This window comes from Canis lupus, chromosome 34 (assembly GCF_048164855.1).
Source record: "Canis lupus baileyi chromosome 34, mCanLup2.hap1, whole genome shotgun sequence".
In the NCBI taxonomy this organism is placed as follows: domain Eukaryota; kingdom Metazoa; phylum Chordata; class Mammalia; order Carnivora; family Canidae; genus Canis; species Canis lupus.
Genome location: NC_132871.1, coordinates 14,334,093 through 14,348,026, shown reverse-complemented (window position 1 = coordinate 14,348,026; position 13,934 = coordinate 14,334,093). Strand labels below are relative to the sequence as shown.

The window sequence follows — 13,934 nt, the reverse complement described above, 5'->3', positions numbered from 1 at the left end:
AAAGTAGAGAGGGATGCCTGGGTGGCTCAGCAGTTGAGCATCTGCCTTCAGCTCAGGGCATGATCCCAGTATCTGGGATTGAGTCCTACATCCAGCTCCCCGCAGGGAGCCTGCTTCTCTCTCTGCCTGTGTCTCTGCCTCTCTCTCTATGTGTCTCTCATGAATAAATAAATGAATCTTAAAAAAAAAAGTAGACGAGCATCACAGGAAGATGGAATAGCATGTGCAGAGTTCAGAGTCTGCAATGGACACTTGAAGACTTGGAAGAAGCCCAGTTGGGTTGGCCCAGAGTGAGTGTGAAGAGTCTACAAGTTAGGGCAGCAAGGTAGGCAGGTGCTAGATCATGTAGGTGTTTGGCTTAAGAGCCATGCTAAAATCTAAAGGTTTAAGATATTTAAAAAATTAAACTTCTTATATTGAGATAATTACAAATTGACATGCAGTTGTAAGAAATAATGAAAAGGCATCTTTTACACTCTTTATTCAGTTTTCCCAATGGCAGTGTCTTACAAAGTCATAGTATTAAATCACAGCTAGGAGATTGACATTGATACAGTCAAGATACTGAATATTTCTATTACCATAGATTGTTCATGTTGTGCTTAAAAGCCAGCTCCACTTAGCTCTCACCCCACCTTCTCCTTGACCCGGCAACCACTAATCTGTTTTCCATTCCTATAATTTTTGTCATTTCAGTAATGTTATATAAATGGAGTCACATGAAACATTTTGGGATTGGCGTTTTTCATTCAGCATAATTCTCTGGAGATTCATCTAGATTATTGTGTGTATCAGTAGTTTATCCTTTGTTTTTATTGCTGAATAGTAGTCCAGTGTATATACCGCAGTTTGTTTAACCATTCACCTGCTGAAGGACATCCGGGTTGTCAGATTTTGGTTATTGTGAGTGAAGTTGCTATGAACATCTATGTATGTTCATGTTGTGTGTTATCACAAGTCTCTGTTTCTCTGGAATATATGAGTGTTGGGTCTCATGGTAGTTGGGTCATATGATGGGTTGATGGGTCATATGGTAGTTTTATGTTGAATTTTATTTATTTATTTTTGAGATTTTATTTATTTATTCATGAGAGACACACAGAGAGAGGCAGAGACACAGGCAGAGGGAGAGGCAGGCTCCATGCAGGTTGCCCGACGTGGGACTCGATCCTGGGTCTCCAGGATCTCACCCTGGGCTGAAGGCGGCGCTAAACTGCCGAGCCACCCCGGCTGCCCGTATGTTGAATTTTAAAAATAACTTTCTAGGTATGAGCTGAATTCTGCCCCCAACCCAAATTCATATGCTGAAGTCCCAACTCCCAGTACCACACAATGTTCACATTGTACTAGGAAATTGAGCATTTGAAGTGGTAATTAAGTTAAAATGAGGTCATCATGGTGGGCCCTAATCCAATATAACTGTATCCCTATAAAAGGAAATTAGGACACAGGCACACACACAGAGGGGAGATCATGTGAAGATACAGGGAAAAGATGGCCATTTGTAGGCCACGAGAGGCCCTAAAGAACCAACTCTGTGATGGAGATGTTGCCTAACACTGGGAGGCGGGGGGTAGTCATTTTGCAATATGTACCAAATCAACACAGTGTACACCTAAAATTTACACAGTGTTATATGTCAAATATATCTCCATAAAGCTGTGAAAAAGAAACCCAATTTTACCCTTACTTTGATCTCAGACTTCTAGCCTCTGGAATTTAAAAAAATTTGTATTTATTCATGAGAGACACACACACAAAGAGAAGCAGAGACACAGGCAGAGGGAGAAGCAGGCTCCATGCCGGGAGCCCAACGTGGGACTCGATCCAGGTGCTCTGGGATCACGCCATGAGCCAAAGGCAGATGCTCAACCGCTGAACCACCCACGCGTACCTAGCCTCTGGAATTGTATGAAAATAAATTTCTGTTGTTTAAGCCATCCAGTCTGTGATGCTTTGTGATGGCAGCCCTAGCAAACTAGTATACTTTCCAACTGTTTGCCAGAATGGCAATATTCTCACCAGCAAGGTATGAATCCAGTTTCTTGGCATCCTCATCAGCATTCCTGTTGCTGCTGTTTTATTTTAGCCACTCTGATAGGTGTATAGTGGTATCTCTTTGTGGTTTCAATTCACATTTTCCTAACAGCGAATGATGTTGGACATCATTTCATGTGTTTATTTGCTACATGTACATCTTTTTTGGTGAAATGTCTCTTCATCTCTTTCTTTTTTAAAAAAAAAAAAGTCTTATGTATTTATTCATGAGAGACACAGAGAGGGTGGCAGAGACATAGGCAGAGGGAGAAGCAGTCTCCTTGCCAGGAGCCCGATGTGGGACTCGATTCTGGACCCTGGGATCAGGTCCTGAGCTGAAAGCAGATGCTCAACCGCTGAGCCACCCAGGCGTCCCTATCTCTTCATATCTTTTGCCCATATTCTAACCGGATTGTTTTCATTTTTACTATTGAATTTTGAGAGTCTTTGTTGGATATGTTATTTGCAAATATTTTCTCCCACCTTAGCTTGTCTTTTCTTCTTTTTAACAGGGTCTTTCCCGGAGTTTTTCTTCTCTTCTTTTTCAAAAAGAATACTTTGTTGTCTGGAGAATGGACTGTTGAGGGATAAGAACGGATGTGAAGAGATGAGGTAGGTAATTTTTTCCTTGTAGTATAGGTGCTATGTGATGATGGCTTAATCTAGGTGGAGAGAGGGAAAATGTTAAGAAGTAAGTGGATTCTGGAAATATTTAGGCAGTAGAATAAGTAGAATTTGGTGAGGGTGAAGAAGAAGGAGGCTTTTAGGTTGACTTCTAGGTCTTGGCCATAAAGAACTGGATTGATGATGGTGCTCTTTATCAAGACAGAGGATCTTGTAGGAGGCACGAATTGGGGAGAACATTATGAATTTAATATTTTATTTTATTTTATTTTTTTAAGATTTTATTTACTCATGAGACACACACACACACACACAGAGGGAGAGAGCGAGAGCGAGAGAGAGAGAGAGAGAGAGAGGCAGAGACACAGTCAAAGGGAGAAGCAGGCTCCATGCAGGGAGCCCGATGTGGGACTCCATTCACGGTCTCCAGGATCATGCCCTGGACTGAAGGCGGCTCTAAACCGCTGAGCCACCCAAAGTTTTTTATTTTTTTTTTCCGAAAATTTTTAATAAAGATTTATTGGAATACAGTCACACTTTGTTGAAATATATTTGACATATAATGTGTAAATTTAAGAGTGTAACTTATTTTGATAACATTATTTATTATAATTTGATTATCATTTTAGCAATAGTTAGCACCTCTATCATGTCACATAATGGTCAACTCTCAATTTACTTTTAAACATGCTGAGTTTGAGGTATCTCTATCAGTTAGCTATAACAAACTATCCTAAAGGTTGTTAGCTTCAAACAATAAGCATTTATTATTGTTCATAAGTCTAGGAGTCTGATGATTGGTGCCAGGTTCATCTGATCATTCATAAGCATGTATCTTTGGAGGACTGAGTGGTCAATTGGAAGCTGGCTTATCTGGAATGACCTCACTCACATGGCTGGCAGTTGGCTGGCTGGTAGCTGGGGCAAGTAGGGTGACTGGGCCACATGTCTCTCATCATCCATCGGGCTGACCTGTGTTTGTTCATATAACAGTGGTGGAGTTCTGAGAAAGGGAAAATGTACTATGCCTTTTGAGATCTAAGCTTAGTATTTGCAGTTATTTCCACTGCGTTCTGTTGGCCAAAGCAAGTCACAAGACTACCCCAGATTCTAAAGGGGAAGTAGAATTAGCATGACCAATTCATCCTGGTTTGCTTATGACTTTTCTGGTTTTAGTACTCTAAGTCCTGTGTCCCAGGAAATTCCTCAGTTCTGGGCAAATTGGAATAGCTGGTCACCCTAAGTAGACTCCACTCTTTGGTGGGAAGAACTACAAAGTCACATTGCAAAGGACATGATTATAGGAAGGGATAAAAAATTGGGACACTTTTGTAATCAGTCTACCACAATGCCTATGAGAGATCCAAGCAGAAGTATCAGGTATCATTTGGCTCTTAGAAGAGAGATCTGGTCTGGAGATAAATTTGGCATATAATTGTGTGTGTGCAGGTGTGTTTGTGTGTATGTGTATGATTATCTGGTATTTATTGAACAATTAAATGATGGATATTAATGCAAAAAATTATTTACTTTTAATCCTTACAAATTACTAGGAAAATATATATTATGTTCATTTTCACTTTACAAAAAGAAATAGTTTCTCAAGATAAAAGGAAAGCAAAGTAAAAGGAAACTGATGGTCAGGGTTAGAGATAGAAAAACTACCCAAAGCTGACGGATACCCTCAAAAATGGCTAATGAACATAGGGGGAATGTCCTGACACACTTTGATTAGGTTCTGATGGATCTGGTAAATTGTTAATATTCAGAATAATGAGTCCTGAGTAACTCAGAGAAAGTTAAAATATGTTCAGCATGCATTTCTAATTTAATTTCATTGTGGTCAGAAAACATACTCTGTAGGATTCTAATCTTTTGAAGTTTATTGAGACTTATTTTATGGCCCATATATGGTCTGTTTCTGTGAGGGGAATATATGTACTCAGAAAGAACACATATTCTGTAGTTGTTGGTAAATGTTCTAAAATGTCCATTAAAGTGGGTGATAGTATTGTTGAAAATTTCTATATTTTTACCGTTTTTGGTCTAATTATAGTAATTATTGAGACAAGGGTGTGAAAATCTTTAGTAATGATTGTGTTGTTTTCCCCTTTAATTTTATTGATTTTTTTTCTTTATGTATCTTGACATTTTTTTAGGCACATGCATATTTATGACTAATGTCTTCCTAATTAAATCTTTTAGTACTATGAAATGTCCCATTATGTCTCTGTTAATACTGTATCCTAAAGACTACCAAATAGGATAATAATATAGCCAGTTCAGTTCTTTCTATGATTATTGTCTGTAGGGTATTTTTTTTACCTTAAAAAAAATCTGTCTTTTTTTTAAGAGGGAAAGTGCACACATGTGTACTAGCAGGGTAGATGGAGGGGCAGAGAGGGGGAGAATTCCAAGTAGGGTCCATGCCCAGCACAGAGCCCATTGCAGGGCTTGATCCCACAACCTCAAGATCATGACTCAAGTGGAAATCAAGAATCTGTCCAATGTCCAACTGACTGAGCCACCCAAGTGTCCCCAAACCTATCTGTCTTTAAAGTGCCATATTAGTGAGAGTCCAACCAGGAGACAAGCTATATAGTAATTTCAACCAGGAAAGTTTAATATAAAGAATTTTAAAACATTTTAAAAAAATATTTTATTTATTTATTTATTCATGAGAGACACACAGAGAGAAAGGCAGAGACACAGGCAGAGGGAGACACAGGCAGCGGGTCCATGCAGGGAGCCTGATGCGGGACTTGATCCGGGGACTCCAGGATCACGCCCTCAGCTGAAGGCAGGCACTAAACTGTTGAGTCACCCAGGGATCCCAATATAAAGAATTTTTAAGTAAAATTTGGAAATGGAATAATGAGGAATCAGCTAGTAAGAAGTGAACAAAATTCTAAATAGCAGGTATTAAATGTCAGCCACTCTCCCTAAGGCTAAGATACGGTGACCAAGGAAGAGTTTCTCCCTCCTAATGCTTCCCACCTGCTTACAAAAGGTGAGAGATAGACTTTGTTGGAGATTGTGGGGCCATGGCCTACAGAATGGCAAAGAGATCAATGTGATCCTGCATTGACAGAACTTGATGAAAATCTACTCTCTGGATATTGCCAGAAACTTGCCCTCTGGGGTGTTGAGGAAAGTTGTTCATGCAGAGGGTGTCTTGCTAGGGGTAATTTCTGCTATGAAACTGCCTAAGAGGTGCTAGAAAAGCTGCTGTGTGTTGCTGACCACTGTGCACTGCAAAAACTGGGCACTATAGAAGTTGATAGTGCTAGGTATCTGCTGAGAGAGCACTCTGTAACCAGGAAATAAAATTCTCTCTTCCTGCACTGTTTTTTCAATGCTCACCATTGGCAAAGCTTAATATTGTGCCAGGTGGTAAAGAGAAGATTTTTTAAATTTCATAACACACACACACACACACACACACACACACACACAGAAAGAGACAGAGAGAGAGAGAGAGATAGAGAGAGAGAATGAGAGAGGCAGAGACATGGGAAGAGAGAGAGAGAAGATTTTTAAAGGGCCTGGCTCCATTTGTACAGAGCCTGCAATAAAATACGAATTTGGGCCTGGGAAGCAATATATTGATAATTGGTACAAGTGTGTCTCTTGTAGGAAGTATATAGTTGGGTCTTACATTTTTGTTTGAGTCTGATGATCTCTGCCTTCTAATTGGAGTATTTGGTTCATTTATGTTTAATATAAATTATTGACAGATTTGGATTTAAGTCTATCCTTTTATAATTTGTTTTCTATTGGTTTTATGAGTTTTTCAAATTTTTTTTTGTTCTCTGTTTCTATTTTTTCACTTTAAAAAAGTAAGTTCTACACACATTGTGGGGTTTGAACTCATGACCTTGAAATCAAGAGTTGCATACTCTACTGACTGAGTCAGCCAGGCTTCCCTCACTGTTTTCTTGTAAGTCAATTGGATATTTTTTATAATTCCCTTTTATTAATTAAAAAAAATTTTTTTTAGATAAAACTCACTGGACAAGTGAGTCATTTAACTTTCTCTTTCTTTTTAAATTTTATTTATTTATTAATTCATTTATTTATTCATAAGAGACACAGAAAGGCAGAGGGAGAAGTAGGTTCCCTGCAGGGAGCCTGATACAGGACTTGATCCTGAGATCCTGGGATCATGACCTGAGCTAAAGGCAGATGCTCAACCACTGAGCCATCCAGGTGCCCCCATTTTATTTTTTATATTGGCTTTTAGTTATTTTTGTTTGCAATTTTGTTTCAAATGGTTGCTGTGGGAATTACAATATACATCCTTAAGTTTTTAGAGTCTACTTAGAGATATGGTACCACTTCACATAAAATATAAACATTTTGCAACCATACAGTTTCATTGACCCCAATCTTTTATACCAGAGGTTGATGAAGTGTGGCTTTTAGGCCAAACCTTGCTCTGATTGCTTTTATTTAATTTTTATACAACTACGGCCATTCTTTTATATGTTGTCTATGCCTGCTTTCATATTATGATGGCAGAGTTGGATAGTTGCAAAAGAGACCATATGGTTTTTAGAATTTAAAATATTTCCCATCTGGACCCTAATAGGGAAAGTTTGTTGATTCCTGCTTTATGCTACAGTTGTCATGTCTATTAATATAAATACGCTATAAATACCACAATACTGGGCAGCATGGGTGGCTCAGCGGTTTAGCACTGCCTTCAGAGCAGGGTGTGATCCTGGAGACCTGGGATCGAGTCCCATGCCAGGCTCCCTGCATGGAGCCTGCTTCTCCCTCTGCCTGTGTCTCTGCCTCTCTCTCTCTTTCTCTCTCTCTTTCTGTGTCTCTCATTAATAAATAACTAAAATCTTAAAAAAATAAATACCATAATACTTCATTATGCTTTTTATTTAAATAGTCAGAAGTACTTAGGTAAATTAAGAGAAAAAATAAGTCTTTTATATTTATCCATATATTTACTCTTTCTGGTGCTCTTTATTTCTCCCCAAAGATCTGAATTTCCATCTGGTATTATTTCCCTTTAGCCTGAATTTTCTTTGTTAGCATTTCTTGTGGTATTGTTCTGTTGGTGAGTTCTTTTAGTTGTCATTTATATGAAGAATTCCTATTCTCTTTCATTCTTAAAGGATATTTATGCTGGATATAGAATTTTGACTTGGAAGGATTTTTAAAGATTTTATTTATTTGAGAGAGAGAGGAAGAGAGCAGGGAGGGGCAGATGGGGAGGGAGAAAGAATCTGAAGCAGACTCCACACTGGGTGCAGAGCTCCATGTGAGTGAGACTTTCAATCCCACTACTATGAGATCATGGCCTGAGCTGAAACCAAGAATTAGCCACTTAAGCAACTGAGCCACCCATGCCCCTTGAGTTGGAATTTTATTTTTTAGACACTTTAAAGATGTTGTATCACTATCTTCTAGCCTCCATTGTTTCAGATGAGAACTTAGCTATTAAATATGTCCTTGTAATAGTGAGTCATTTTTTTTTTCTGGGTGCTGTAAAGATTCTTATCTTTATCTTTGATTTTCAGCAGTTTGACTGATATGCTGAGGTGTATTTTTTATTTCTTCTGCTTGGTTTTTGCTGAATCTTCCTGAATCTTCTTGAATTTATGTCTTCACCAAATTATGAAACTTTGGAGACATTATTTATGACACTTTTTTGGCTTCTTTCTCTCTTTTTGGTCATTCTCAGGTTCTAATTATATGTATTGAGATTGCTTGATATTATTTTACAGGTTTCTGAAACTCTTTTCAATTTTTTTCTCTGTATTTTCAAACTAATAATTTGCAGTTTGCTGACTCTTCTGCCATTTCAATCTGTCCATTAAGTGCAGTTTTTATTTTGTATATGTATTTTTTTTCAGTGCTACGATTTCTATTTGGCACTTTTTTTTTTAAAGTTTCAGTTTATTTGGGATCCCTGGGTGGCGCAGCGGTTTGGCGCCTGCCTTTGGCCCAGGGTGCGATCCTGGAGACCCGGGATCGAATCCCACATCGGGCTCCCGGTGCATGGAGCCTGCTTCTCCCTCTGCCTGTGTCTCTGCCTCTCTCTCTCTGTAACTATCATAAATAAATAAAAAATAAATAAAATAAATTAAAGTTTCAGTTTATTTTATTTATGATAGTCACACACACAGAGAGAGAGAGATAGAGGCAGAGACATAGGCAGAGGGAGAAGCAGGCTCCATGCACCAGGAGCCCGACATGGGATTCGATCCCGGGTCTCCAGGATCGCGCCCTGGGCCAAAGGCAGGGGCCAAACCGCTGCGCCACCCAGGGATCCCTTGGCACCTTTTTATAGTTTTGTTTCTTTGCTTAGATTTTCTATTTATTCATCTAGTGTTGGTCTTTACTGATTGCAGCTCATTTATTGGTTGCAACTTATTATTGTGAAATGAAATTGGAAGTTGTAATGCCTAGCATTAAAATATTATTTTTTAAAAAAGAAAAAGCAATATGCATCGTGAATACCTTCTTTTGTGGAAAATTTGTGTGTGTTTAGTTGTTTTGTAACATGTGTTTCTTACTGTGATTATGGTCTAAATGTTTGAAAGCCATCAGCTAGAAGGTAGATATAGAGTGGGATCTATTTCAGTAGAAAGACCTTGAGTTCTTAGAGCCAGAGTTTCCCTGAGAGAAACAAATCTATGTACAGATGTGTATGGGGGCTAGAAGCACTTGATTGCTATTTGCTGAAGCTTGGCTCTCTGCCTGTTGTTAAAACATTAAAAACATTAAAGTGGTGTTTCTTGGACTTGGCTCAGCAGTTCCCAGGGCAGATTAAAAGCAGATTTCTTTTCCTAACAGGTGCCCCCAGGTCATCTCTAGGCAAAGAAAAGTTTGGGAACAGAGGCCCACACTAGAGATAATCTTCTGAGAAAGAAATGGTAATGGCTACCATTCTTTGAGCTTTGTCTTCGAGAACTGAAACCAGAGAGATTTAGTAATCCACAGCTTGGGAATGATAGACCAGAGACACCAGTGAGGACTGTCTGACCCTAGGCCCTAGCTCTGAACCACTGAGTGGAGCAGTCTAAAACACCAAGTCTGCAAAGAGCAGGAAGTGGGTTACCAATCACTGGCTTGGCTGGATTCCACTGTTAGCTGTGTGACCTCAAGCAATTTTACAAGTTGTCTGGGTTTTGATTTTCTTCTCTGTAAATGAAGGTCTTATGACACTTCCCTGTCAGGTTTTTGAGGGGAGTGGACTGTGTTACATGCTGGGCAAGTGTTAATTAATATCTGTGTTCTGTCCTTTTATCATGCTCTGTCCTTTTCTCAAACTGGGACTGTAATGAGAGGTGCTGGGGAGATGAGAGGCCCTTTTGCAGCCAAACATGGGGAGAGAGGAGCTTAAGAGGTAAGAGGAGCATGCTCTGAGACTGCAGGCCAACTCCAGAGGCTGGCAGACAAGGAAAGGAGAATGTGGAGGGCCTGTTTGCCTGGGAAGGCTGTTGCGATGAGCTGCAGAGGGCCTTCATGAGGCTTCCCTGAGCCAGTGATCTTCATGGGTTCAAGGCAATTGGCTTTTGACTTGGTTGAATTGCATTACCATGGTCAAGGTGTTCCGTTTCCTCACTGGGGTGTTCTGAGGGTTTTTATTTTGAAGCATATCAATAGTTTCAAGTGAAATTGTTGAAGGAGGGCAAAGAATCATTTGATTACTTAATTTTCATGTTTACATAGCATTTGTTTTAAAGTAGTAAGAATCTAAATTCCAAATGTGGTTACAAAATCAGCCTCCACTTAAATTCGTAAGTGCATTTTAATGAAGCTTAATTTTAAGGCATACATTTGCATATTGGAATTTGCTTGAGCCAACTTTTAGAGTATGATCTCCAGAGCACTAGTTTTCTAGTGTTTTGAGAATGTCGCAGTTCTTTCTAATTGCTTTTTATGGCCTGGAAACCTTAGCTCAATTGGTATAAATCTTAGCAAAATGGAGAGGATCCAAATTAAACATTAGTTATAATACAGCACTTTTATAAGTCGTTCTTAGAATGTTCTTAGGATACCTTCGAACCCAAATGTCACCATTTTAGAATAGTGTGTTAAACATACTTATTCTACAGCTCATCTGTATTTAAATCAATAGGTATGAGATCTTAAAATAGCATATGATAATTTGCCAAGTGAGAAATAGATGGCTTCCATTTTCTATTAATACCTTCATGCAAAAATTAAGCTATATTAATACACTTATTACAAGTCTAACAATTTCAGAGGGGCTTCTATAGTTATATATATATATATATATATATATTTTTTTTTTTTTTTTTTTTTTAAAGATCTTATTTACTCATGAGAGACACAGAGAGAGAGAGGCAGAGACACAGGCAGAGGGAGAAGCAGGCTCCATGCAGGAAGCCTGATATGGGACCCGATCCCAGGACTGCAGGATCACGTCCCGGGCCGAAGGCAGATGCTCAACCGCTGAGCCACCCAGGCGTCCCGCTTCTATAATTATATAAAATGAGGTTGATTTATTTTATTTTATTTTTAAAAAGATTTTATTTATTTATTTGAGAGAGAGAGAGAGAGAGAGAGAGAACGAGCGGGGGGATAGGCAAAGGGAACCCAGCATGGGGCTCAATCTCCAGACCCTGAGATCATGACCTGAATGGAAGGCAGATGCTAAACCAGCTAAGCCACCCAGGAACCCTGATTTGTTTATTTTAAACCTTTATTAATTGTGAACTATAACACACAGAGAAAAGTGCATGGAACACAAAGTATGAATAATTATAAAGTAATGTAATTACAAAAAGCCATGAAAACTCCACCCAGATCAAGAAATAGAACTCTGCTCTTACCCTGAGTACCTTTTCCATGTGTCCTATCTTGATCACCTCCTTCTCAATCTTCCCCTTCCACCTAGGTAACAATTACCCTGATTTTTATGATGATCACGTCCTTGATTTTTTTTTTAAAGATTTTATTTATTTGAGAGACAGAGAGAGAGACAGAGAGCATGAGCAGGTGAGTGGGGCAGAGGGAGAGGGAGAAGCAAGCTCCCTGCTGAGCAGGGAGCCCGCCACAGGCTCAATCCTAGGACTCCAGGATCATGACTTGTGCTGAAGGCAGACGCTTAACTGACTGAGCCACTCAGATGCCCTCACTTCCTTGATTTTTAAAGTTTTGCCTGTTTTTGAATTCTATACACAAATAAAAAAATACTAACAAATACTGACTTCACTACCCAGCTTGCTGACACCAGTGCAAACCTGGCTGGGTAGTATAGTCCCCAGGGAGGCACATCATATATGCAACTGAGGCATCCAAACCATAATCTTGAAGTTGGAGCTGTAACCCCATGTATACGGGGACCAGCCCTGGCCTTTTACTTAGCCAGCCCCGGCCTTTTACTTAGCTCACAATTCTGCATATCCATGGCCCATCAGCAACACTCTGAGGCTTTGTTTTCCTAACATCAGTCTGAGAAAAATCTTAGTCTCTTGATTTTTAAGTGACTCACCCCATTTCTTATCCCCTTGGTGTCATCTATCAAAGCCTAGACTCCATGCTAGATAATGTTCCCCAGCATGGTAGTAATTTTTTTTCTCATTCTGTACTCAATCTTTTGTCTTAGAACATACCAAGGTATTAAAATATTATTTAATGCTACAGAATGTATTCTTTTATATGTCTCTTTTGCTCAATTCCTTGTTTATAAGATTCATCCATGTTGTATGTATAGCTGTAGTTTGCTCATGTTCACTGCTGTGTAATATTCCAGTATGTAAATATATCATTATTTATCCATTGTATTACTGAGGGACAGAGGATGGTCTTCATTTCTGGTTAAGAATATTCTTTGGCATGTCTCCTGGTACACACATGTATACATTTGTGTTGGATAGGTACTGAGAATTGGAATTGATAGATCATAGGATATATGTGTTGTATGGTTTAGTAAATAATTCTAAACTGTTTTCCGAAGTTGTTGTAGTGTGCATTTGTGCAACAGATTTTATTATTTATTTTTTTAAAGGGATTTATTTATTTATTTGAGAGAGAGAGAGAGTGTGTGTGTGAGCAGAGAGAGGGGCAGAGAGAGAGAATCCTCAACCAGACTCCCCACTGAGTGTGGCAGGGTACGGGGCTCGATCCTATGACTCTGAGATCATGACCTGAGCTGCAATCAAGAGTCGAATGCTTGACTGACTGAGCCACGCAGGCATCCCTTTTTTTAATGATTGTGCAACAGATTTTTGAAAAAAGTTCAATATGGAGAAATAAGGGGGAAATATATCCTTCTTCAGTATGCATCTGTTGATTTCTGTCTTCAAGAACTGTCTGCTCTAAGAGATCAGTGTAGATGGGCTCAGGCGCAAATGAAGTGTTCCACATTTAGTATTGCTCCCTTCAAGTGCTGCTGGTGGCTTTTCAAGGAAGACTAGTGTGATTATTGATTGATAAGACACTGGTAGATAGCTGGGTAGGTGTCTTGCGCAGGAGCTAATGGTTCTTTTCATAGCTCCTGTGCTCTGCCCAAAGCAGGAGGCCCCTTTGAAGGTGGCTTTTTAAAATACCTGCTTACCTTGGAAATGTACTCACTCCTGGGGTATGAGTTTTGCTCTGAGCGTTTCTCTTTTCTCATCTGATGTTTCAGTTATGAAGGAAGGCCTCATTTAAATTCCCTGCCCTGAAGGCGTATAGGTGGCTCAGTTGGTTAAGCATCTGCCTTTGGCTCAGGTCATGATCCTGAGGTCCTGGGATCCAGCCCTGCATTGTTAGCAGGCAGCAAGGAGCCTGCTTCTCCCTCTCTCTCTGCCCCCATCCTCACTCGTGCTCACTCTCTGTCACTCTGGTCTCTTTCTCAAATAAATAACAAAATCTTTAAAAATAAATTCATTGCGCCAAAATCATATGGCTTGTTGATTTGTAGTGACTAGATCAAGAATGATTCAGGGGAGTGGTTTCCCATTTTTTTAGCATGACAACCTATTTAAACATTTTTTTATTATGGACTTTTCTGAACGTAGACATTCTATGGATGTGGTAATGGCATTCTGTTTTATGTTCCTTTTTAAAAAGTGCTGGATTGTTTACAATATCTCTACCTCCAGCCCTCCCCAGCACCACCCATATTCTGTAGCAAGCTTCATAATTTTTTTCTTTTTTTTGGATAATTTTTTTCCTAAGAATACAAATGAAGGTAGTGGAGTGGAAACACGGGGACATGAAAGATGTTTTAACTGTGGGTTCCTGTCTTAGGTCTGCTTCTGTTGAGATAGTGCCTTGGGCAAGCCATTTAGCCTCTC

General features: G+C 39.3%; 1 long non-coding RNA gene across 2 annotated transcripts in view; it reads left to right on the top strand.

Moving 5' to 3' along the window:
* LOC140624197 (uncharacterized) overlaps positions 1-13,934 on the top strand; it is a 153,155-nt gene that overhangs the window by 4,786 nt on the left and 134,435 nt on the right. For both annotated transcript variants that reach the window (XR_012023711.1, XR_012023710.1), the window contains exon 2: positions 2,550-2,649. This is a non-coding gene — a long non-coding RNA (uncharacterized lncRNA). The remainder of the gene's footprint in view (positions 1-2,549; positions 2,650-13,934) is intronic.